Source organism: Rousettus aegyptiacus, unplaced genomic scaffold, assembly GCF_014176215.1.
Source record: "Rousettus aegyptiacus isolate mRouAeg1 unplaced genomic scaffold, mRouAeg1.p scaffold_m13_p_6, whole genome shotgun sequence".
In the NCBI taxonomy this organism is placed as follows: Eukaryota; Metazoa; Chordata; class Mammalia; order Chiroptera; family Pteropodidae; genus Rousettus; species Rousettus aegyptiacus.
In genome coordinates, this window is record NW_023416309.1 from 101,938,415 (window position 1) to 101,964,746 (window position 26,332).

Below are 26,332 nucleotides of genomic sequence, written 5' to 3' on the forward strand. Positions count from 1 at the left end.
TGCAATCTGTGCTAAAGATCTAGTGAGCCAAGGATGAGGAGCTGGCAGCTTGGCTTTGGGGTCCCCTGTGCAAACAGATAGCAGCCCTCGGCAATGACCCCCATCCCAACCCTGCTTTCCCCAGCTAGACACAGAGACACAGGTACCAGGCCTGTTTGCAATTACACTATCATCATCCTCTGCGCTCGGCCTGTCTCCTCTCTTCACTTCCACCCACACAGTAGGCACTTGTTTAAGAAACATGTGCTCAGGGTGATGAACCTTGATGCCATCTTGTCACCTAGAGCCTCTGGTGTGAGGTTCTCACCACTTACAGAGACATGATGGGGTAAGCATTGACCGAGGAGCTGACCCAGCCCTGGGGGAGGGGTGGGAGGCGCTTTCCTGGAGAGTCAGATCAGAAGCGCAGGGCTAGAAACGTGGATCTTGAAAAATCCTGTGGCCCTGGCTGCTTAGCAGTTGCCAGCAGTTCCCATTCATCTTCCTGGGCCTTTGACTTTACTCCTGGCATCTGAACTCTTTCTTCTGCTCCTCCTTCTGCGGGCCAGGACAGATACCACTCTGGGACCCCTCTCCACAGCTCCCTTCAGGCTTTCGATGGGACTCTCCTCAGCCACATCTCTGGTTCACAGCTTCCATCCCCCAGCCCCCAATTCAGTCCCCTCCCCACGGCTCACACCCTCACAGTTGAGCTGCCCCAGGGAGCTTCCTGTGGCCCCACCCTCTTCCTGAAGAATCCTTGGGCTCCTTGCTGCTTGCTGGGAGGAGCCCAGCCTTCTCCCTTTGATACTCTAGGACCCCCAAACTCTTCCCTGGGCTATGTACTGCACCACCCCCTTCAACAGCCTCTCCAGGTGGTTTGAGTCAGGGCTGAAACCCCTTCTATAGACACGTCCACTCTCCAGTACCCATCTCCCATCCTAGGAATAAAGGCAGATGGAGTAGGGGTACTGCACAGCTTGAGGGGCAAGGTGTGCGGACAGGCAGATAGGGCAGGCCCCAGGATGGACAGATGGACAAGGCATCCAGCTCTTCCCTTTCCTGAATGGCCACCAGAGGAATGAGGTCGCCGCCCCATGCCTCTCGCAGAGATGCTGAGAGTGTGAATGAGAACAGCTTGCGAGGGGCTCGGATGGGCATGGCCTGGTGAAGAGACCTTTCATAACCTTCCGGACCTGGCATTGAACCAGAGAGCAAGTCACGTGACCCACGATGCTCTGCCCTTTCAGTCTTTTTACATTCCAAATGCCCCTATACTCCAAAGGCACACTTTATTCTGGGGATGGTGGGTGGTCCTGGGATTTATTGTGTAAAATTTTATAGGTCTATGCATATATACAATCTTTTTCCTGGAGTGTCTACAGCTTCTCAGAGGGGTCTAACTTGGTACCACGCTAACCAGGCTGGGCTCACGCAGAAGGATGTTTACTCCCAGCAGATTGGGTTTCCAAGTTTAAAGGCTTTGCATATTCACCCTGAAGAAGTGCTTCACTTTGAAACCTTAACACTAAACCTACTTATGGAGGTTTGAGATGTAGCCAGGCAGGTGCGTCTTCCATCCTTCTCTTCCTCCCAGGCAGGCCTCAGTTTCCCTCTACCTAAAAGTGGACCAGCCTCATGTTACAGCCACACCCCAAGCTACAGGTAACGCTCCCAGTGATAAGGAAGTCATTTGCTGCATGCAGACACCCTGCATCTCAGCAGCTCTTTCTCAAAGGTTTTTAAAAATTTAATTGAAATACATGAGCTTCCGCCTTGGTGTGCTTCCTGGAACTGGACTCTGATTCCTAACTGAAGTACAAACAAGGTTGTTCATGTGCTAATGGACTCGAGATCGCGGCAAAAATGACTCCTGCTTTGGTCTTGTAGAAATTCCTCCTCAGTCTTGTTTTAACTTGAATCTGAAAGCTGACCACACCGATGAAAGCAAAGAGCAGAAAAGGGGGATACTCCTTCAAGGATTGCCCTGTCTCGGTAGAACTTTATCTTATTTTTTTATATATAGGTTTCTTAGTCTATGACTATAAACGTATCAAAGTTGGATGATGATCTTATGCTATAGAAGAGGCAGTGTTGCCTAGAGGTTAGGCACATGGGCAATGAGCCTGGTGACACAGGCATAAAGCTGCCACTTCTTGGTGCATGGCTGAGAGACCGCTCTGCCTCTCAGGTGTTTTGGGAAATGGGAATGGTTTTAGTAACTACCTCACAGGGTTCTTGTGCAAATTAAGTATTTAATATATTTAAAGCACTATGACAGGAGTCTTATACACTGAGTGTGTTAATGATTATTGTATGTTTTAAGGTGGATTCTAGATTCAGAGAACTGAAAAGAATGATCAGCTCCCCAATTGCATTTTGCCTCTAAGACACAGTTAGCAACAATCTATTTCTAAGGCTTCGTTTTCTTTCCCTCACGAGTGAATGCAGTCAACTGGCTCAAGACCAATAAGCACTCAGTTGAAGCTAAAGTCTTGCTGCTTTCAACATCCTACTGATTTTAATCTTAGTTTCAATTGTATTAAGTTTGTGAAAATTTTGTTTCTTATTACTAACACCTATACTTTTATTTTCCTGTTTTTGCTCATTTTATTTTACATCGATAAACACATCGGCACATTCAAACAATTGCACAAACATGTCTCCTGACGCAGGCCAAATAGAATGGGACCATTGGCTGGTGCCTTGTGCCACCTTACATTTCAACAGGTTTGCCAGTGGGTGCGCAAAGTCCAAATTTGATAAAGAAAATTCAATTTAGGAATGTCAAAGTCCAGTGTATGATGGTGGTGATGATTCAGAAGTCAAAGACCGTTGAGGCTGGGACATACTTTAGGGTCAAGTCTTGATCTGCTTTTTGAAAGGACAATTTGTCACCGTGGAGTTGGAGATGGGCATTCTCCACTTTAATAGAAGAAGTTCCACTGCAAGAGAGCTGGTATATAGCAACCCTTTATAACATGAGTCACATATTTTAAAAAATTCCATTATGAAATTACGATAGTTTTCTACAGGAAAATGAATGGCTTTGAAAAGTTTTGGGGATGGGGCCAGGTCTGTGTCATGCTGGGACTGTGGTGAGAGAGATTCGAGAGCACTTTTAATAATTGCTGTTCCTTCCTGTAGCAGAAGCTTAAAAGGCGGGAGATTCTTAAATGGAATTGCGGTGAGTTCTGCTGTGTACTCTGCTTAAGAAGTTAGGGGCCTTGATCTCTTCCCTCTTTGTTCTCCTGGAGAGTGTCTTGCCGACAATTCTTACTAACATCTGTATTTCTTTATCCCACATTTCTTTGTCTCCTTTTATGATTGGGGCGGGTGAGACAGAGTTGGGCTTTCTCATTCTCTTTACAGTCAGGGTTTATATAACTCTGTTATTCTCCTTCCTTTAATGTCTGAGCATCATGTCTGGCGCTGAAACACAGAAAGAGGCCTGGCGATGGGACAAATTTCCACACGTCGACAGGATGGCGTGTGCGTAGAAGAAACCGAAGGCCCCAGAGTAGGGGTACCGTGACCAGATAGCACTTCATAGGGACGAAACGCCGAATTCCTTCCTTCTCCTCTTGTGGTAATGCCCCCCTGCTTTTTAATTCTGGGATTCAAAAGTCTAAGTCCAACGTATGATGGTGGCGATGGCAATGAGCTGTTTTGGTGATGGGGCTTGCTAAATTAAATCGATAAGGGATGACAACTGTTATCATGTCAAGTGTCATTTGGATCACATAAACATTTGTGAATGTTTTTTTCTATTTCCATCCCCTCCTCTAGTGGGCATGTGAGGTTAATAATGCCTTCCAAGCTTCTTCAGGTCAGCCTGGCCGCCACTGTCCCTACACTATTCTGGGGACTCCAAGGAGGTCCCAGAGACTGAGGAGAGTCCAATCTTGTGGTCCTGGCCAGATGGGGCTTTCATCATTGACTTTGCCATCCTTATGCTTCTTCAGGCTGTAAGGGCTCCTCCTACCTTGGGGGCTCCTTTGTGTCCTCATAGCTCTCATTAGCATCAAGGTCTCATCAAGTTCTCAGATTAGGTTGTCCCTACCCCCTCCCTCCCAGACTCCTGTACTGTTGTCAGAGCTGACAGAGCAGGATGCCATGTCACACTGCGCCAGTGGGAACGGACACTTATCATGCTCTGCGCTTCCCTTCGAAAGCATCTTAACTCCGGAGCTCTGGAAAATAAGCTATTGCTTACCTTTATCAATCAGGGAACCTCATAGTTCAGTCAAGTTAATTTACTTCAAAGAAGATGTGATAAAATTGTTCAGGCCTACTTGAAAATCCGTTATGAGGAGTTCTGGTATTTAAAATTTTTTTAAAAAATCATTTTCTCTATTATGAGATTAATACATGCTCATTGCAAAGAATTTAAAAATACAGAAAGGTATATAGAAAGCCGAAATCTCCCAGGATCTTACCTCTCAGAAATAACCATTATTAGCATTGAACGGGCCACCTTTTTGTGTGCACACCTATTTATACAATTAGGTGGCACTTTATATACAGTTTTGCTTCTTGTTTTTTCTACTTTATATAACCGGAGCATTTCCCCATGTCATTATCTACTCTTCGAAAACACCATTTTAATGACTATATATTATTTCACCGGTTGCACAAGAATTTATTTAGCCAGTTCTCTATTCGCAGGCATCTAGGCTGTTTCCTAGTTTTCATGATGATAAATGAGGCTGTGGTGAATATCCCTGCCCAGGAAATCTTTATCTGGGTTTCTGATAATTTCCGTAGAAGAAATTCTCGGAAGGGAAATTACAGCGTCTCAGATCTGCTGCGTGGTACATCTCTCCTTACAGATGCGTGTGAGGTCAGTGGCTCATGTCCCCCACCTCCCCCCACCTCCCCCCACCCCCTTTGGGTGGCCTTTGCTGCCTCCGAGGCCAAGATTGGCAGATCTTTAGTCATGCCAGGGAGCAATGCAAAGGCGGCCCGGCAGCCTCCCCGAGGTATTTACCTGAACCTACTCCATGCGAAACAGAGCTTCCTCCTGCAGGAAGCATTTCATAATTAACTTAGAGACTAAAGCATGTTTAATTAACCATGGAAACCCTCCCAGCCATCTGCCTCTGTTTTTATTTTGAGGAAGACAGCAGATCTCTTTTCCCTTAGCTCCCTCTTTTTGGGAATGGAGCTCATTTCCAGCATCTTGATTCTTGTATGGAGCAGGGCCCATGCTTTGCCGGTGGTGCCCCGGAGTGGCAGAGCCAGGGGTTTAGCTTGAGGTGGCCGCCACCGGGTCAGAGGCAGTGCAGGCCCCTGCCTGGGAGCTAGCGAGCCCCGTCAAAGGCAGCACCCGCTATGGCAGAGCACTGGCCATTGGAGGGTCCCAGTCTCTACCTCTTGGCTGCCGTCCTACTACAATCACAAGCCTGTGGAATATTCATGCTCAGGACACCAAGATGAGCTCAGGACATCGAGGGGAGCTCAGGACATCAGGGGGTGCAATGTTGGAGCACTTTAAAGTGTGAAAAAAAAGCACTCCCAGGTCACATCTTACTAGACACTCGCGCAGGTCCCTGAGCATGCCAGGGAGACCCAGGAGGACTTGTGACTGGCCCGTAGTCACACAGCTGGTGAGTGAGCGCAGAGGCTAAGATGGAAACACTAAGTGCTTTGATCTGAATTGCTAATATATCAAAATGCCTTTTATGTCCATGGTATGCCTCAGAGGGCCCTGACTGGGAGCTCACTGAGGACGGGTCCAACGGAATGCTCTAAGGCTTTTAACTTCATGCTGTAACCCCAGTTCTAAAAAAAGGACCTCGCTTCCTCTAGTCAGTCAGTATGTATCATTGCATTCAATGAATCCAAAGGTAGACACAGGTGTGATTGTTTCCTCCCCTCCTTCCCTTTCCTTTTTGCAGGAGGCCATTTGTGATCTGGAGGGTGAATGTCATGTGTTCCTTGGGATGGTCCCCGAGGGCTGCCAGGCTGGCCATGTGTCCCAGATCCTGGGGCTGTCAGCAGAGATGCGGTTCTAGCCCACAAACCCTGGCCAGGTAACATTACCTTTAACAGAGGTGCAGACAAGCCTGGAGGGAGGCTGGGGACATCCACCACCTTGTGCTTTGGGAGCAAATCATTTCCACCCTCTGAGACTCATTTTCTCTTCTATCAGATGGGGGAAATTTGACTGGACCCTTCCATCCCTGGTGCTCCATGTCCTGTGACTCTATTTATAATAACCACTGGCAGGGGCCAGGAGTGGCAGGATGGGGGCCAGGCCAAAAAGATGAAGTGTCAACTCCCGCGAGAGGACGAGACACTGGACCTACTAACCAAGCTAAAATGCATCCTGCATATCAAAGGTGTGAGAAAAACAGGAAAGTGCAAAAATTGGAAGAGCTCTTGGATCTGCTTTAATGTTCCTGCCAGGCTGAAAATCTCTTTCCTTTTAAGATGTAAAAGATTTGCTCCCAGAGACTTGTCTTCAATCATTTTCTATTTCTCTCCAACCACTACAGGAAGCATTGAAGGTGAGGGAATCTATGGAGATGAATTAGGAATCTATAGATATTCCTGCAGAGCTGCATGTTAAACTAAAGCAGGTCTTGGCTTCAGGGAAATCAGATAATCGAATTAACTAAGAAAAGCCCTTGATGGCAGAGCACTGGGGGCCCCCAGACAATGCCGCAGCCTCCAGCAGCACCGCTCACCTCTGGGCCCTGCATGCCCCCCGGGCCAGCTCTTCTCTGAGATACAGTAAAAGGGGAGTGGAAAGCTTATTTGTTTTCTTTTAAAGACATGACCCTCAGAATGGAAAAATAAATCAATGGAAAGAGATGAAAATAAAATGCAGCTTCATTCCAGGAGCTGCAGGGTGAGAGAAATGGAAAATATGTCAGTCATTAGCTTTTAAAAATCAAGAATGGGGAGCATATAACTCCATCTGAGAAGTACACCCAGTAATAAAAATACAATTCAGTTATATACTGTGACCAGTTTATTGGAGAGAGGCCGAGAGGGAGGAGGAGAAAGAGGTTCAAGGACTGGGGGCGGGAGGGGGAGAGAGAGAAGCAGAGTCCGAAACAGGTAACTGGAAATAAAGAAAAAAAAAATCGAAACAGACAGAGAAAAAGGGAGAGAGAAAGAGAGAAGAAGAGGATGTGAGCAACAACTTTCAAAGAAACACAGAAACGCAGACATACAAAGAGAAACATGTAACCAAACCCCAGATGCAGACACCCAGTGTGAAGAGAGACAGACACGCAGAGGCTAGAACAAGAGAGCGGGCCACACATAGAGTGTATGAGAGGAGAAGAGCAAAGATTGAGCTCATGCGGGAAAATAGCTATTTAAAATAAACAACAGGGCCATTTTTTTTTTTTTTTTGAAGAGACAAACATTACCAGAATTACTTCTTTTTTCAAAATTACTTTGTAATGTGTTTTCATTCCTAGCTAACTTTGAGAGGCACAGGCAGGCCTTCTTCAAAACCCACTTTCCTCATCTGCCACCGCAGAAAAGCCCTTGTTTAGAGTTCTGGGAAGGGAGACGTCGTGCCTCATCTGGCAGCCTCTTATGCGGGGGTACCACTAAAAGCCTTTAAAATACTGTTGTATTTTCACAGCTCCCGACTTAAGGCAGTGGGGAGGGTCTCACCTCTCAGTGCAGCTAAATGGCCATATTCAGCTCAACTGTGTACAACCTTGAAGTAAACCTCGTTTGTTCAGAGACCACCAGTTTGGAATTGAGGATGATTCAACCAGAGCTGACCAGGCCACTGCTTGGTGACAGAGTTCGCTGATAAAAGAAGTAATGAAAATAAGATGGCAGTGGACGTGTTGAATGAATGAAAAGAAAAAGCTCTGACAACTCTGGCCACATTGTACCAAGTAATAGCTTCCCAAACCTGCCAAGTACTCTCGTACCTCGCTGCCAGGAACACCTCCTCTTCCATCCCCTGCCTCTGCAGGTAAAACCCTTCCCATCCATCATTCATCAATTGGTTCACGTGTAGTCAGCATCTCTGTGAATCCTTTTCCAACAAGCCCCTCCTCCCTGGGGGTTAATCATTCCTTCCTTTGAGTTCCTGTCACCATCACTGTCACTGGTTGTTGCTATGGTATAGGTCTTAGCATATTCCGTTAAAGCAGGCTTTCTTCTCAACCTTGGAACTCTTATTTGGGGCTGAGTTCTGCTGTGCTGTTAGTGGGGCAGATGTCCTGGGCCTTGCAGAATGTTTCATAGCATCCCTTGCCTCTACCTACAAGATGCCAGTAGCTCCAGCACCCCAGCCGTGACAAGTGAAAATGTCTCAGTCATTGCCAGCTGTCCCCTGGAGAGCAAAATTACACATAATGACACTGCATTAGGATAAGCTGTTTGGGTGTGTCACTCCTCAGAGGGCCATTCTCTGGACCCTCAGTGCTAGAATGGTGTCTGGCACAGAGAAGCCACCTGTATTCTGTGCAGGAAGAATCCAGACACTTGGACTGTGCCCTTGGGCAAGAGACATTGAATTGGCCAGTTGTGCATATTAGCCATATCGATCATTGAAATAGGAGTGTGTGTTGGCACATGAGGTCTGTAACCAAATCCACAGATCTCTATTGAATGCCAGACTACCATGAGCTGTGGGGGACATGCATGAGGAATAGAAAAGAAAGCTTCTACACTTAAGCCATTTGCGATGATCTAGTTCATCAGAAAAGGCCTTGCAGATACAGAACGCTGGCGTAGGAATACCAGGCAGCGTATAATGAGGTTCTAAAGCACCATGAGTTCCTCTGTAAGGGGTTAGGGGGTTAGAGAAGGAAAAACCAGTAGAGGGCTTGATCCAGACTTTAAAGGTGGGGTGGGGAGAGCACTCAGATGAGGAGTCTGGAGTTGGGGTAAGTGCGGTGTGGACTGAGCAGGGAGAGTTCACCTCGCTGGAGCAGATCCAGCCGACCGTGCCCAGAATTTGGGTCTTGAATCAGGGAGGCCAAGTGTCTCCCTGTGTGTCTTGAAAAGCCTGCGATGCTGGCTACAAATTCAGATTCCTGGGCCACCCGGGCTTAGTGAATCGGTTTCACTGGGGTGAGCCCAGGACCGCATTTTTCACATGCCTCCCAGATGATTCTGATGAAGCTTGTTGAAGTTCGAGACCTACTTCCTTGGGCGGGGGGGTTTAAAAAGTCTCAGTAATAACCTTGGTATTCCAGAGTGTGCAGCCTGTAGTGTTTACACATTCTAACAGCGTGGTTAAGTATACAGGCAGTGGAGCCTGTCCGCCAGGGTTCAGATCCTGTTCTGTCATTTCCAGCTGGGCAACTTTAGGCAAATTATTTGAAACCTCTGTGCTTCAACCTCTTTTATCTATAAAATGGACTTAAAAAGGTCCCTGCCTCATAGGATCTTTGTGAAGATTAGATAAGTCAATTTATGTAAATGCTTAGTGTGATGCCTGGTAGTTAGTAAATGCTCACTCAATAAATATTAGTTATCATCATCATTATTATTATTTTAGCACTTGATGCTTATTGAAGTTGGAAAGGGCTAAGTCACTTTTCCTTAAAACATGATCCGTCACCCACAGCCCGGCTCTGCTCACTTTGCCTTGCTTCCAGTTGCACCAAACCGGAAGTTTAACTGGCCTCTAGCCTGGCCCCGAGGCTCCCTGAGTGAGGGGGGAGGCAGTACTGGGATGCAAAGGAGTGTCTGGCAGGGTCAGGTCCCTCCTGGTCCGTGACTCTGAGAGAAGACGCTTCCTGCCTCCGCAGCTCTGGGGCAGACATACTGGAAGCTCAGAACCTCCTCTTGTCCTTGCCAGATGGCAGGGTCACTCCTCAGCTTTCTCTTCGAGGGGTCCCGAGCCAGAGTAAGAGAGAGGGCAGAAAACGGTTCCATCTGCATGAAGGGCCATGCCTCAGCCTTCCTGTTTGCGGTAAGTAGTGTGACTCTGTGTCCAAAACCCTGGCACATACACTTACATCCTTCTCTGAGCTTCATGATGACCCATTAAGTGGGTGGGGAGGCCTTGCACACCCATTAAAAAAAAAAACATCTTTACTGAGATCAAATTCACACTCCACACAATTCACCTTTTTGAAGTGCATGATTCAATGGTTTATAGTATATTCACAGACTTGTGCATCCATCACTGCTACCTAATTTTAGAACATTTTATCATCCCCCCAAAAAGAACGTTTTCCTCATTCCCATTGCCCCCTCCTCTCAGCCCTTAGCAACCGTTAATCTATTTTCTGTCTTTATGGATTTGACTATTTCGTATGGTTCACATAAATGGAATCATACAATATGTGGTCTTTTGTGACTGGCTTTTTTTCACTTAGACTAATGTTTTCAAGACTCACCTATGTTGTACAATGTATCAGAACTTCTTTCCTTTATATGGCCAAATAATATTCCATTGTACGGGGAGACCACGATTTCTTTATTTGTTCCTCAGTTGATGGACATATAAGTTTTCTCCATTTTTTGTTTTTTTGGCTATTATGAATAATGTTGCTATGAACATTTGTGTACAAGTTTTTTTGTGTGTAGATGTATGTTTTCATTTCTTTGGGTATATACCTAGGGGTAGAATTGCTGGGTCATATGGTAACTCTTTGTTTAAACTTTTGAGCAACTGCCAGATTGTTTTCTCAAGGGGCAGTACCATTTTATATTCCCGCCAAAGCATGTAAGTGCTCCAGTTTCTCCACATCCTCGCTAATACTTGTTATTATCTGTCTTTTGGATTCTAGCCATCCTAGTAGGTGTGCATTGGTATCTCACTATAGGCTTATCCCACATTGTAGAGAAAGAAATTAAGGCTCAAAGAGTTGAAGCAACTTGCCCAGGTGTACTCAGATAGGCAGAGGTGATGCCAAAATTCAAACCAGGGATGTCTGTCTCACTTCCAAATTTATACTTTTTTTTTTCTATTACATCAGGCAGCCCTCCAACTGGATGACTTTGTCTAGGCTTGGCCAGTCCCTGAGTCCAAGTGGTTCTTGGGGTTCATATTGGTCACAGGAAGGAACACTCTGGCCGTGAGCTGGTCACTGTTCGGTCTCCCAGCCAGACTACCAGCCAGTGCTCGTGGAACACCTATTGGGAGCCCAGCTCAGGAGGTGTGACCAGCACAAGGAAGGCACAACCCTTGCTCTCAGGATGGGCTGATGTTTTGAACCTTCTTCAAATGAAAGAAGGATTTTTTTAGCCTCTAGACTTACAATGTGCCAGCAAAGGGCAAGAAGGTGGCCTGGGGAAGAGGCAGGAATAAAAGAATGGAAGAGATCTCTGGCAGGGGCCTCGGAGGATGGTGGCTGAGCCCGTTTCAGGAAGATTTGGTGGTAGTGCTGAGGGGCCTGGCTAGGAAGGAGAGAGCCAAGTTAGAGGAGGGTTGGGCTGCTTCGAGGATGAGGTGGAGCAAGTCACTGAGGAGCAGTTAAGAGGGAGAAATAGAGTCAGAAGGAGGAAGGGACAAAGAGCAAGCGCTGGTCAGTATACTACTACCAAATAGATACGTTCCATTGGGCGAGCATGCCAGGCTTAGGCACCGTGCTGAGTGCCGTGCATATCCTACAAGGTAATTCTTATTTTTATTTTACAGGTGGGGAAACTGAGGCTCAGAGAGATTGGGTGCTTCAGCTAAAGACACACACCTGACTTCAGTCTGACTTCAAACCCCGTTCTTATAACCACTCAAATATCTACTGAGTAAATGAGGGGTCTTGCCAGGGAACGTGCCATCAGAGGTACTGGAAATGGGAACCTGGCTCAGCCTCCCCTCTAAAAGGCTGGCATTTTGGGAAATAAAAATGCTCTGGAGCTGATGGTTTTTCCTGTAATGGTTTCAGCCTGTTTGGGCTTTTACACTTCGGTTTATAGCCTCTGCCACTGATGTTTGCTCACTTATTTATTTTATTTCTTACAGGAAAAGAGCCAATGAATTTTTAATCAAATTGAGCTTGATTATTTGATCAGTGAATCAGAAAGGCTTCCAAGTCATAGGGTGCTGGCGGTTGTGGGGATATAAAAATCGATCCCTGTCTCCCCAGAATGGTTAGCGCTTCAAGGAGTGAATCCCTGGGGAATCTGAGCATCCCATCCGGGGCCTGGAGCAGGAGGGCAGGTCAGCCCATCGGTGGCAGGCTCTCGGAGTTATCTGGGGAATCATTTCTCTCAGGGGACAGCAGCTGGCGGATTAAACATCCAGCTGCGTGAGGATGGGCTGGCCCGGGGGTGGCAAACTTTTCCTGTAAAATGACAGATAATTTTAGGCTTTTCGGGACAGTTATGGTCTCTGCCACATGTCCTCATCCTTCCCCTCCCACTCTGCTTTTGTCCCCCCCCCCTTCTTCTCCTTCTTCCATAGCCATTTAAAAATATAAAAGCCATTGTTTGCTCATGGATTATTCAAACACAGACCATGGGCCATAGTTTGCCAACTCCCGGTCTAGATGTGCCTAGAAAAGTAGCTTGGAGGAATGCTTAAATTCATGTAATACATTTATTGAACACCTACGATGTGCATACCTCCATACCAAAGAACATGCATGTTCTTTGCAATGGAAAGAACATGAAGATAAATCAAGAAGCTTAGTTCTAGGTACCGTGGGTATGAGGTAGGAGACACAGCATAGACCGGGAGCCAGAAGACCTGGGTACTTGGCCTCCTTTGGTCCCCAAGGAGCCTGCGGAACTACATCAATAAAATAGGGACAATAATGCATACTTTTTTTTTTTTGCAGAATTAAATAAGCTTAGGAGTGAAGTAATTTTGGAAAGCATATATAATAGGAGCTATATTTAGAGAGTTGTGGTTATACATAACCATGAATAGTTAACTGACAGCATAAAGGCTGTATAAAGCTCCAATACCAGAGCTTGTTAGGAGCATGTCACGTGTTAGGAGAGAAAAGAGACTGAGATGCTGTCATGTGGGACTTACTATGCCGGGTACTTTCATCAGTGTTAGCTGTTGAGCAATTTAGGTGGCGTATCAATTAGGACTGTGTTTGGCTACTTCCTACAGGAAACTCAGAGTAATAGTGCCCTAAACAAGATAGAAGTATATCTCTCTCTCATTTAAAGTGCAGAGGCGGGCAATCCAGAAATTGGAGACAGGCTTACATGTCAAGAAACCAGGATGCTTCTCCTTTTGTTCCATCATCCTTGCATGTAGCTCTTATTCCACAAATGGTCCCAAATGGCTGCTAAACCTCCAGCCATTATTATCCGCATACCAGGCATTTGAAAGGAGGAAGGAACACAGAAGAAGGTGGCTAAAGGACACATATCAACAGCCTTGTAAAAAAGTTTCTTAGAAGCTGGTTCCAAACACCACTGTTTACATTTAATTGTCCATACCTAGCAGCAAAAAAAGCTATGAAAAATCAGATTGCAGGGGCTTTAGTGCCAGGCTCAGAAACTCGGAACTTCCCTTCCGAGCGCATGGAAGGATTCTGAGCAGGTTGTCATGTGATCTCAGTTATGCCTTTGAAAACTTGATCTTAAAGCAAAATGTGGGATAGATTGGAAAGAGTGAGGCAGGTATTTCCCGTTAGAGTATGAGTCCTGGGAAGGGCTGGGGTATGGGAAGAAGAAAGAGGAAGGAAGGTAAAGGGGAAGGAAGAAAGGAGAAAGGAGAGGGGGTGAGGGGGAAGGGATGCTAGAGGATTTGGATTTGGGCCTTCATTTGCTCAACAGGAAGCTCACAATTCCTGAGTGCCAGCTTTGAGCACCGCATTGAGAAGGGCTTGGAGAAATAGTGCAAGGACCATCTGTACATGGTCCTTGTAGGATCTCACTAAGTGGAAGGGAGGAGAATACTGATGGACATACGCAAGGCCCTTTGGGACTTACGAAAGGCCTTCACAAATATCTCACTTGATCCCTGCGTCTGTTCTGCAAATAACAGATAACCGTGCGCCTATTTCATAGATGAGAAAACTGAGGCACAAGCAGTTAACTTGCTCACAATTATACATTATACAGCTGGGTGGGGCAGAGCTGCGACTCAAGCCTAGAGCTCTTTCTGCCATATCAAGCACATACAAGAAAGATACCCAGAGCTCTAGGGGACACAGAGTTGGGCAGAATGACTAAGAGCTGGGTTCCAGAATCAGACCGCCTGGCTCCAAAGCCTGGCTGCATCTCAAACTAGCTATGCATACCGAGGGCAAGTTTCTTAATCTCTTTGTGCTTTAGCTCCTTCATCTATAAAATAGGAAGAAAGGTGCCTACCTCCTAAGGTTCTGTGAGGCTCACTCAAGATACAGCACGTAAAGTGCTTAGTACAGGCCTGGCCCAAAGTAAGCACTCCGTAACTGATTCTACCATTACTATTATATTTTGAATAGTTGGGACAGGGAGAATGCTCCAGGCAGAAGCAATGAGCCACTTCAGGGGGATGTGGCAGGGATCCAGGCCACTGCTGGGACCTTTTGTTTTATGCCCAGACCCTCTATAACACCCTATATCTAATCTTTGCTGCTTTTTCTGCATCCTTCTTCCATCCTCCTCTACCTCTACATTTCTTTGTCAATTTTTATCTTTCTTCTCTGCTCTCTGCTCAGTTCTACTAGGAGCCCTGGGGGCTAAAGACTTCGCTGACACCTCCCCACCCTCCCGCCATGTGACTGTGGGCCAAGAGCCAGCCCTCCAAATTGCTTTGACATCTGCTGAGGAGCACATTCCAGAAATATCGGTTATTCACCAGGTCTGCTGAAGGAGCGTAGTCAGAGCATCTGACTTATCCTGGAGGGGAGAGGCTTCCGCAGTCAGAGGTCTCCTCCTCCTTATGTCAATTCTCCTGACCTCAGTCTAAATGGTCTCCTTTTTATTAAAAGGAGGGAAAGAGAAAGGAATATTATTACAACCTGCCCTCTGGTTTCTCAGGAGGCAACCGAGAAAGAGATGAGGGTAAGCTGGGCTCTGTGGTTATCACAGATATTAGTGGGAGATTATTTGTTCATCAGCCTATAAAAGGTTCCCAGACTCGGTCGAGGTAATTACCAGCCTAGGTGGCTGGCCAGGTTGGGGCACTGGAGAGGTGAGCCTGTCATTTCCAATTCACCAGCCTCTGTTTGCTGCTTGGTCAAGGGGTTCAAATGAAAAGGTTAATTAAGAATCAGGGGATTTGTTCATCAGGTTAAATCATGTAGACACAGAACAAAGGCCATGTCTATACATGAAAACTGCTTTAAAAAACCAATTCAATTCTGCATGCATTTACTGACACACACACACCTCCTACCCACCTCCACCCCTTAACATATTCCTAGCTTCTCTGGACCAGGTGTGTGCTGGATGGTCATTACAGGAATAGGGGAGCAAGTGAGGCGTGGATTCTGCTTTTTTTGATACTCACTTGAGAAATGGGGCTTACACCACAGTGGAGTATGGGCTCCTTCCACAATAGCCACTTGCTTGCTCCATATCTTATGGCAAAGCCCTTCCTTTGTCTCAGAGCAAGTAGGAGTAGATCAGTAATCGCTTCTCATATAATCTGCAGGTAGGGGGTTATAACAGGACCATCTTGGATAACTCTTTAAACTGTGCCTCTTCCAGGGATTTTGATACGTGCCTTCCACCCAATGTCATTTAAACTTGTTGGTATGTGTAGTGGATGATGTGGTGTGTCACCTTGGTCCCCCTTTCAGGACTGAGGTCCTCATTCCTCCAGCTGCTGGGAGTGTTAGCGGATGATGGCTCTCGGCTGAGCCCCTCTCCAGGAATTGACCTCATCCAAAACAGCCACTTCACTCAAGATCACACCACCTTCCTGGGGGCAGCCTGCATTCAACTATAGATGTGGGGAGTAAGAACCCTTCCATTTTGCCTCAAGATAGGAGAACTCGAAAGGGCCATCTCAGCTTCAGAGCTCCCCACAGGGCTGGATGAAAGCTTTGCTGAGACTTCACCCAAGTTCAGCTCTTCTCTCTGCCCAGCCCTGCTTCCTCCACTCTCCTTCCCCACCCTCATCCCCAGTTGTTGATGCCAAAAGCACTCGCGATAAATTTTCCGCATGCAAATCTTTATTTCAGAGTCTGTTTCCCAGGTAACACAATGTAAGACAATACAAAAAATTGAGGATCATCAGATATAATGATCACCAGGACCATCCATCTATTCAGCAAATACGTGTTTGGCACCTGTGATAACTCCAGATGCAGGAATCTTCTCGGATAAGGAAGGGTTCCAAGTGGCCCTTGAAGGGCAGACTGAATATAGAAGGAGGATGAGAGACAGTAAATTTAATGGAATTGTTGTGCCCATTGGGATGGTCTTTATTGTTTTATCTCAGCTTGTGTAGCATCCACCATAGTGTAGATACAGCAAGTGAGTGGATTGTTGAAATTACCATGGATTGCCAAATATACTAATTACAGCTCTGGAGTGGCGCTCTCTGTCCTCGAATGAGTGCCGGGTGATTGCCCATGAAAATTCTGTCTTGTTTCAGCCACATGTGTCCCATTGGCACCCCTCCCCCCACTTTAAAGTATGACCACCGCCACCCCACAGCCAATATCAAACAAGAGGAACTTCCTGGCTCTACGGTATCTTTTTCAGACTTTATCTTGAATTTACCACCCCATCCCATTTTGAATCTTCTATGAATTGTCCCTGGAGGTCTCAACTGCTAGCCCTTTGCTTTACCCCCTGCCAAGGGTTTTTCAGACTCCTTGACTCTGATAACTGAGGTTGCACCCCAACCCTCAGCCTTTCGACTCCCTCCTCACTTACAGTTCAGGTGTGTTATTCATCCCATCTATCTCCTGCCATGTCAGGGTTCTCCCCAGCCTAGCCCAGCACAGGCTCTATTTCGGTTTGACCCAGGTGGCCAGGTGTTCTGATAGCCTAAAAGCCTCTGGCCAAGTTCAGCATTACTGAGAAAGGTATCTGCAGCTCTTGGGCGAGTTGGAGACTGTGGTTCTGGCTGGGGCACATGACTGAGATGGTCTAAGCACAACAAGAAAAGCTGTGGGGTCTCCTCCTTCCCAGGGTCCTTCGTTTTTACTCCTCCCTGATACGGTGTGAATTCTGGCTCCTGGGGAAGTCCTCCTCCCACCCCATCCCCAGAGAAAGATGGGTTTGAGTGGAGTCGAGTTGGCAATGAGGCAGGTGGGGCCTTCTCCTCGAAGGAAATCAGGAGGAAGGCAGAGAGAAAACAGCCTGGGAGGAGGCGGGGTTCTGTCCATGGTGCTGAACACCAATCTGAGAATTAATTAGTTGCTGAGCAGCTCTTCCAGGTTCAGCACTCAGCCGTGCACTGTAAAGAACACAAAGGACGTGCGGAACCCAGTTCCTGCCATAAAAGGTCTTTTAATCAAGTCGGAGACAATAAAACACCAATGTGGAAACCCATAGGAATAATCCTAAACAGTCCATATGATTATGGGTCTCAAAATACTGCATGGGGGGAAGAGTTCTGGCTCTTTTGATAGAGGCATCCCTGGAGCAAGCCACATTTTAGGACCTATGCCCTTCCTTTGAAGAAACAAACACTTCATACTGAAATGTTCTTTTAGTCACTATACCATTCCCTGGAGTATTTAAAGCCTAAAGGTCTTGCATATAAAACAAGTCAATCTAATTGCAGCAGTGCAGCCATTTAAATTTAGGTGCTAATGCTGTTTGAAATGTAAGCATGTGATTGGCTCTTTAGTTCTGTCTTTAAAAAGGGTTGGTGAGCCATTTTTGTCTGGGTGCCTATCCCCAGACCATATGGCCATGGTCTCCCGACCTCTGTTCGTTATGGCCACACTCAGATGACTCTGTGAGCAAGAGGCTCCACGGGCTGACTACAGAGGGAGTTCTGCCCCTCCCTGGCCTCTCCTCTACCCTCAGAATTCTCAGGACCCAAACCTGTTGAGACTATGCCCATTTCCCTTCTCCTTTCTTAGCATGTGCCCTCCTATGCCTTGAAAGTAGAGAGGCTACGACTTTGGACATCCTCTTTAGCCAAGAAGAGCCTACCTGCCTTCCCCATTGGGTCTCAAGAGATAAAAGGAAGGCACCTTGCCTGAACCTTCATGCAGACTATGTCTTTGTGAAGGTTCACGACTCACAGAGGAAAAGAACTGCTTTAGCTCTATCATTGGAATTGGAATAAATAATATTTCATCAGACCAATACACTGATCCCTGAGTAACTTGCTGTATGAGGGGTAGGTAACACCATCTACTGGTCTCTGTTTCTCCTTTAAATCAAGAATGGTTGAGCAGGGTTCCTGCTGGTTCATCCTTACAGCCCCTGAATCAGAAGGTCTTGACTGGGTTCTTACTTACCTTGGACATATATCCACCCCATCTATTCACCTCACTCCCTGAAGTCTTAATTCTCTGAGAGCTAATACTCAGAGAATTCTCTATCTGCGAGCACATTCCTTATTCCCATGTGGGACAGTTGCTTTCAATTTTATTTTTACTAATTCTTACCAATGGAGCTGAGCTAGAGAACATGGACCCTAAAGGAATCCTTCACCCAACTCTCCTCTGAGACCTTAACCAGAGCTAGCCACACTAACAAGCTTCTTCTTTGATTTCCAATAGCTCTCAAGAGAAAAGGCAGGGGCCATGACCAGCCTCAAAGCCTCATCACCTTGGGAGAAGAAATGAAAAGAGAGAAGAAAGAATATATTTTTGCTCCTCCAGATAAAAACTTCACTCTTAAGGCTTCAGGAAGGCACTATGTGATACCAAGAGGAAGCTGGTGCAGACGGGAAGGTAGAGATAAGACATAAACCCCAATCCAGTGTGTGAAAGATTATCTAAGGTTTATCCAGAGAAGCTGTTGGAAGAGGCATTGAATTAGAATGCAGGGAGATGGGAATAATTATGTGTTGTAAGGATAGAAGCAATAATTTCAAGTTGAATGTGCTTGGGGAGCAGGAGAGCTCAGTGGACTCTAGTGGGCCAGGCGAAGGGAGTGAGAGATGTGTTTGGTGAGATGCAGGACTGTGGGGTGGGCAGACATCCAGGGCCTTGCATGCTGGAGTCTAGAGTTACTTCAATATGAACAAGTGACTTGTTGGTCCTAATGCCAAGTCTCTTTGGGTTGGGTTCTGGTCCTGAGACTCTCAAACTTGGGGAGATGTAAAGGGATGTAAGTGTACAAATATGTGTGAAGGAGGCAATGGAGATGGGATTCATTTGGGTCACTATGGTTTGATCCAAATTAGTTTTAATTTGGTCCAGAGTATTAATTCAATGTTTACTGGTAATTGGTAATTAGCTCCAACTCAGCCCTGGCCCCAGGGACTGGCTGTCAGGTTGTGTAATCACTTCCCTGCCAGGAGAAAGGAGAATGGGGTTCGATGTGTAGTAAATGCTGGGTTAGGGAAGAGAAATTATTTTTCTCTCTTCAGTCCATCAATTTTGTTATTCTCAACTGCTATCCCAGTGGATCCTGAATCCCCCACACATCTCTGAAAATTCTGTCCCATCTGGCATGGCTGGGAGAAGACATGCTGGGAGGGGTACCTAGAGCAAAGTCTGGGGCCTCCTTAGAGGGAAGTTCAGCCATACCTGGATAGGCAGCAGGACTGCACCAGCCACACAGATCCAGACATCTCTCATCTCTTGCCTCCAGCCCCAGATTTCCCCCTATTTTCCAGGTGTCATATTGCCTTTAGTAGAAATCCAAGTGCCTCTCCTCTCAGGACCCCTAGGGACTTCTCTTCCAGGTCTCCCCAGCAGCATTAACACTGGAGCCAATGCTAGAATTCACCACTCCCTCCCCCCACTACCCTCAATTGCACCAGGGGCCAGTCTTGAGAGTTGCAGGAAGGATGGGGAAGGATGTTGGGTCTGTTGACGTGAGTGAGTCACTCTGAGTGGGAGGGGATGACAGAGAGAATATGACTCAGTGGAGGGAATACAATGTGGGTGAAGGCAAAGGGTTTGCACATCCTTACCTGCCCAAGGAAATATGCAAACTTAGGGGCCTTGAAGTGGGAGCAGCTGGTACCCACTGATGCCATGTTGACCTCATGGCCTGGCCATTCTCTCTTTGAGTCTCAGGTCTCTCTTTGGGCTGCTCATGTGTATGGTATTGTCTTTCTGATCTTGCCCCACCTGCATCCTTTGGCTCTTTTCTTTATATTTTGTCTTTGTCCCTTTAGCCCTTCCTAGCCAGTGGCGTTGGTGAACAGAAGTTTCAGGGAGTCTTCAGCCAATGGCCCCCCACCTACTGGGTCCATGTCCATTAGAAAGGGGTGGAGCTAGTGATCAGTCCTTGCCTGAGTTTTGGAGCAGATTCTGCCATGGGGAAAGACCCTTCAGGGTCCGTCTTAGTCACTGGAGATGGTAATGGCCTGTGTGGGCCTCTCTTTTTGGAAAATGGGGACAGGGACATTATCCTGGCTGATACGGGCTGCTGCTTTCCTTCTGTGGCCAGCACCTAGAAAGGGAAGGAGGACAAAGTGGTCTGAAGAGGCCAAAGTATGCAAGGAAAAACAGCAAGGAAGTTGCTACCACAAGTTGCACAGGACTTGGCTCGGCCTTTGCACATGCGGTTCCCATCACATGGAAGGCTCTTCCCTCACGCATCTGGACGGCCGATTTTCTCACTGCTTTTAGATCTTCGTTCACATTATCACCTCAGTGAGGCCTCCCTGACCACACCATTTGAAAATGTTACCCCACCCCCAGCACCCCAGCATTTTCTGTCCTCCTTCTCTGTTTTATTTTTATTTTCATATTATTTATCACCATCTAACAAAACGTATCATTTACTTATTTACTACGTTTATGGGATACTTCCTCCCACTAGAAGGCAGGCTTCACAGGGGTCGAGATTTTTTTTTCTGCAGTATCTACTATACCTAGAGAAGCTGTTGGCATAAAAAAGATGCTCAGTAAGTCTTAGTTGAATTAGTGAATTAACAAAGGTAATGCTGAGTGCTATCCAGCAATGGGTTGCCCACTGTAGGGGACGAGGTGGTTAAGGTCTCCAGCTGGGATTTGGGGGAGCTGGGCTCAAGCCTCATGCCTGCCCCTCACCAGCAGTAAAGTGATGATAAGGCAGCTCACCCTGGATCCCTCCAGGTAGCTGTGAAACTCAAGCAAAGTCATAAAGTTAAAGCGTGTTGCAAATTATAAAGGGCTGCCCCTCATGGCCCTTCTCATCCTGACTCTAATCTGAGTCAGGGACTGACCCGAGTGACAGTGTGGTCAAGTGATGTTGTGTAACTAGAGATTTCTTGGAGGAAGTGAGTCTTGAGCTGGGCTCTAAACGTACAGGAACAACACTGGCAAAGGAACCAGAAGATCAAGAAATTGGATGTTGGAGAGACCAGGGCTTCTGTGGCGATTGTTTCTGACGTTAACTTAAGACACAAAGAACCAAGAGAGTGTCTGCCTGCTATGGCCACAACTTCTCAGGCTAGTTGCCCAGGCTGAGCTGTGTCCTATCCAAGGCATGCTCGTTATAAGGAACTGGGACCCACTGCACAGTCTGGGTGTGTTGCTGGTTGGCCAGGATAACAGACAGTCTCAGGGCAGTGCATGGGGGCCTCAGAAGCTAGAGCTGGAAGGTCATGGACACCAGCCCTCTGGGGCCCTGCAGCCTATTCGCTTTGCACAAGGGCCAACTTAGCTGCCTCCACATTCTCCTCATGTTACAGCTTTTCGGTTTCAGCCCCCATTCCTGACTATAGTTTCTGTATTTAATGACAATCTCAAAAGAGAGCATTTCTGGTGCCCTTGTAGCAGCCTATAGATGGAGCACTCACTTGCCCACCCCTCATCCAAGTCCCTTTGGCCTAGAGGGGGACGAAACCATATGATACATGGGGCACGGATTCCCCTTTTAGGCTGGGAAACAGGAAGAATAGATCTGGAAAGGCGATTGGGCAGGGAAGGCCAAAAGGCTTGGCGTTGAGTTCAAGTCAGTACCATCTTGCAGGCTTGGGCTCTGAGAAAGAGAAAGTGTTTCCATAATGACCCCGCCTGAGCTTTAAATTTTACCTTCATTGTCTCTTCATTAACTCGCCAACTCCCCAGTGCTCACCTCTGCTCACGCTGTCTCCCTGCCTGGCTCTTCTCCATTGATTCAAATCCCACTTACCCTTCTGAGTTCTGCTCTCCCCATTTCCTGCCAGAACCCTTCCTTAACCACTCCAGCCCCTTGATCTCTCCCTCCTCTTCTCCTCTCATCCTTGCCTCTCTTCAAGGTTATTCTCAGCCTCGTTGGTCCTTAGTGTGAACTTCCTGGTGACAGATGGCCTTTGCAGGGTCATCTCGTGTTACTGTCTAGTTCTGGTAACTTTTCATGCCTTGTCTGTCCGCTCGTTTGACAGCACAAACGTCATGTACCCACCCCCTCAGACTGGCGCACAGATCCTCAGAACTGCACAGTCATTTACCTTCAGGGCTAGAAGGGGTTTTAACCATCCTCAGGTGAAATCTTCCCATTTTAGAGGTGAGGAAACTGAGGTCCAGAGAATCAGAATGTTTCTCCCTAAATCACATAGTCTGGGTCAGAGCTTGGATTGTTATTCAGGTCTCTTGGCTCTTTGCCCAAGAGAGAAGAATGAGAAAAAAAGGGGCTGTGGCTGTCAATTTGATACCACAAGGTTACAAAGTAAACAAGAGCCAAGGTGGCCAGTGGCAATCAGAGAGGCGTCATGTATCCTTAGGGAATAAGTGGTTATTCACCTGGAGTGACACAGAGATGCCGGAAACCCCTTCCTCCCTGAAGGGACCCAGACCCTGATATTCGACAAGGCATTTCCATGTTTCCTCTTTTAAAATGCAGACCCCTGAGAGATGGGCTGAAGGGCACAGGCTGGCAGAGAGCTCCGCCTGGGTCCTCCTTTTAAGGAAAGGACGGAGTGGTGGTGGATGAGGCTTACGACTTCGACTTCACCTGTTTTTCAAACTGGCTCCGGCCACGGCGTGTTTCCTGATTGACAGGTGATTCGAATAAAAGCCAGACCGGGAATCCAGGGAGAATAAGTTTTAATGAAATGTTTATTATTAGGGTTCTGCTGCTCTATGAGGCAGGAGCAGGTTAAGCTGACAAATAGCGGGCTGAGCGGGGGCTGAGCTCTGCCCGGCCCCTCGGGAGAATCGCGCTTCAGGGCCTGATGATTCCAGCCTGGAATGCAAGGGCCCAGCCGTGATCCTGTTCGATCTCACCCTGTTTCATCTGCTTCTTGTGGAGAGCGCCCTGGAAGACCCTGAGGTGGGAAGAGATGCATGATTATCCCCATTTTGCAGGTGGGAAAAATAAGAACTGCAGTGGCTAAATGGGTACGAAGAGAATGTCGAAGCAGAAAAGGAATTGGATTGGGATTCGGGCCCTGGTCCAGGCTCCACCCTAACTGGCTGTGTGCTTTTGTCTAAACTTTTAATTTTTTCTGCATTTCTTCACTTAGTGGTGGAGGTTGGACTGGATCGATGACTCAGACTATCTTTTTCCATCCGTGACTGCGTGTGCTTGCCCCTCCCCATGGGCTACTTCAGGACCACTCCCGGGGATGTAACAATGCAAACATTTACCTCCTGTCTCCAAAAAGCTTATCAGAACAATTGCCAAGAATAGAATTGCAGGCATACCCTTGCACCTGTCCTAAGTTACATAACAAAATTCAAAGCTTTTGCACTTGATGTTTAGGAATGGATGATCTATCCAGCACTGGGGTCACTGTCCTGAGAAACTCCAGCCTTCCCTGGTCCCTCCTCTTAGAGGCTAAGCTACCCTAATTCTGGGTTTCTGGATGTCCTTAAGGACTCGTGCACTCAGCGGAAGGCAAAGCTGGCTCAGGACCCTTCACTGATCAGGGTCCCGGCTGTGGCCTCTGTCATTACCTCCCCTCTTCACAGACACCAGACAATGGCTGGGAAAGGGGGTCAAGTGCCCTGCCCCACTCCCTGGGGCTCTCTAAGCAGCCTCTCTCCACATCTCCATAGCCCTTTCTTTGCATTTCCAGTAGACACTGCCGCTCAGAATACTCCATGCAGAGAGCCTGATTTCCCAAGCCTTGCACAAGTGTGAGATGCTAATAGACCCCCTGGGGCTGAGGCTGGCACAGGGAAGGCAGATTGCACTGACAGCTCCCACCCAGGCACTCAGCACTGTGTCAGGCAGCTGCTCCGACGCCGCTGAGGCGCCCTAATCAAGGTCACTAATCAAGGTCACTCCTACCCCCGGGTGGACAAGCCAGGCTCAAGGGGCACTGCTGGTTGCCCTGCGGGGACCTCTAGGCAACCCCGAGGGCCTCTCCGAGAACCCAGGTGGGAAGTTCCTCTTGCCCGAGGCCCAATCCTCTGCTGAGTTCAGAGTCTGAATGTGGTGGCTACAAGTGCAGGGTGCACCATTCTGACGGAACTTGAAACCAGAGGAAGAAAAGAGAAAATAACCACCTAACAGAACCTGGCGGACGATGGTGGATGATGATTGTTAAGGCATCATCTCATTTATTCTTCACCTCCCAAAAGCCTACTCTCTTTACGGGCACATAGACTACAATTCAGAGAGGCCGAGCAGCTGGCCCAGGGGAACTCGGCTGGCAGGAGCCAGAGCAGGAGTTCTGTAGGCCGACTGCATAAACCAGGGTGGGGAAAGCCAGGAACTGGAAGCCCACTTAGGGGTGAACAAAAGGGGACCCTGTTTATTCCTCGCCTGGCCCTGGCTGGGTGCAGACCCTCTCTGGCACACCCCCTACCTTGCCTCTCCTTCAGAGATCCTAGCCTGGACAACGTCCTTTCTCTTCCAAAAGGAAGAGAGTCCTCATCTCCTACCAGCAGAAATCTATAATCTATGAGCTACTGCTCCAGCCAGAGCAGTGAATGATTTTTTTAAATGCTTCTTAAAATACAATATTAACAAGTCTTCTAAAAGAGTGAAAATATTTGAATTAGGGGAAATGAATGTTTTATGAGCTGACAGGGATGCAGTCCCCTCAGATGGAAAGGTGGGTGGCTGTGGAGCCATGAGAAAGCCTTAGACTGGGGTTGGCTCAACTGTCCTGAGGTTCCAAGCCTGAAGCCATCATCACTGAAAGTGTCTGTATCCTGGGCAGAGCAGGGGCAGCATCAGACTGAGCAAAGGGCTTTGCAGAGCCTCCACCCCTATGCTTTAGGTGATAGCTGAGTGTACCCCAGTCTACTGTGGATTTTAAATTCTGGCATCTTGGGACCTGCTCCCCTAGAATGGTCCTCCAGGCCATCGGGCCAAGTGTCCATCAGCAGACTGGCCCTCTGCGGTAGACTGTTATTGTTCAGCAGACATGTGCGCTCCCTCATTGCTGTGCAGCTGAGTGTACTGCCCGGCCCCACTGACTCTGGCTTTGACGATGGAATGGAAGTGGATATGACCTATGGCCCAACCAATCAGAGGCTTAAATGTGCTTGTGTGTGTGGTTTGGCCTCCTGGGCTCCCGTCCTGCACCAGGAGAAGAGTTTTCCACATGTAGCCACAGCTCCTTCAACCCGGGTCCTGGGATGAGGGGCCTGTGGAGCAGAGCTGAATCCCACCCACAGCCAGGAGCAGCCACCACAGCCATCTGCAGACTCGTGAGTTCCTTATGAGACACCAAGGCTTGGGGGTTGTTCATTACACAGCATCATCACATCACAGAAAAAGCGATTACGCCCTCCTGGCTCCTTTGCCTCCACACCCTGTTGGAGAAGCAGCTTCTTGCCCCTCCATGAGAATGCCCCACCCCACTGTCAAATTCATCCCCTTTGAAGAGCACCCTCTTTCCTCCCAAGAAAGGCAGAGCAAGCTCCCCCCACCTTTTTCCATCATGAAAGCCGTTTTACAGCATCAGCCATGTCCCAGACCCCCAAGGTTTAGCTGTTGTATTTTGTAGCTGTCCACTGGGACCAAGGGAGGGCTACGGTGATTAAACAAGCAACTAAAATTAGTAACCCGTTGAAATTGATTGTATTTTAATATATGTTTTATCCAATATAGCAGCAGTTGGCTAATATTTGTAAAGGAGCACACGAACATAAAATGTGTGGTATCTATTCTGTCACTGATACTCTGTGAATTCCTTATAATCTGAGACTCTGAGGTCCTGGGGAAAGAGCGTGAATCTTGTTGTAAGACAGACCACTTACCACCAAGCCACGTAAGCAATCTGGACCTCAGTTTTCTCTTCTGTAAAACGGTGATAAACGCACTTATGCTGCTGGGTTTTCACAAGTATTTAGGTAAAAACATAAACGATAAGGCACTTGCCAGACACGGGAGGCATGTGACTAATCTCATTCTTATTTCTGTTCTGTTGTTGCTGCCTGTTTAGCTCTGCGACCTCAGCCCCTGATTCAGAGCTGACTCTCAGCCTCAGTCTCCTCATCTGCAGAATGGGAAGCACGATACTTATCTCAGAGTATTGTTGGGGGATGATCCAGAGTTCGGAATGTGA

At 47.4% G+C, this 26,332-nt stretch overlaps 1 long non-coding RNA gene across 5 annotated transcripts; it reads left to right on the forward strand.

The window, feature by feature from the left end:
* The first annotated feature begins 2,818 nt into the window (after positions 1–2,818).
* On the forward strand, positions 2,819–26,332 carry LOC107508113. 5 transcript variants are annotated; one of them, XR_001596253.2, is made up of 9 exons: positions 2,819–2,938; positions 3,127–3,568; positions 4,648–4,822; positions 5,880–6,014; positions 6,134–6,491; positions 7,586–7,930; positions 9,720–9,883; positions 11,558–11,664; positions 26,210–26,332. It is a non-coding gene; the product is annotated as an uncharacterized LOC107508113 (long non-coding RNA). The 5 variants fall into 5 exon arrangements; XR_004951461.1 differs by lacking the exon at positions 26,210–26,332 and adding an exon at positions 15,612–16,529; XR_001596252.2 differs by lacking the exon at positions 26,210–26,332 and having other exon boundaries at positions 11,558–11,770.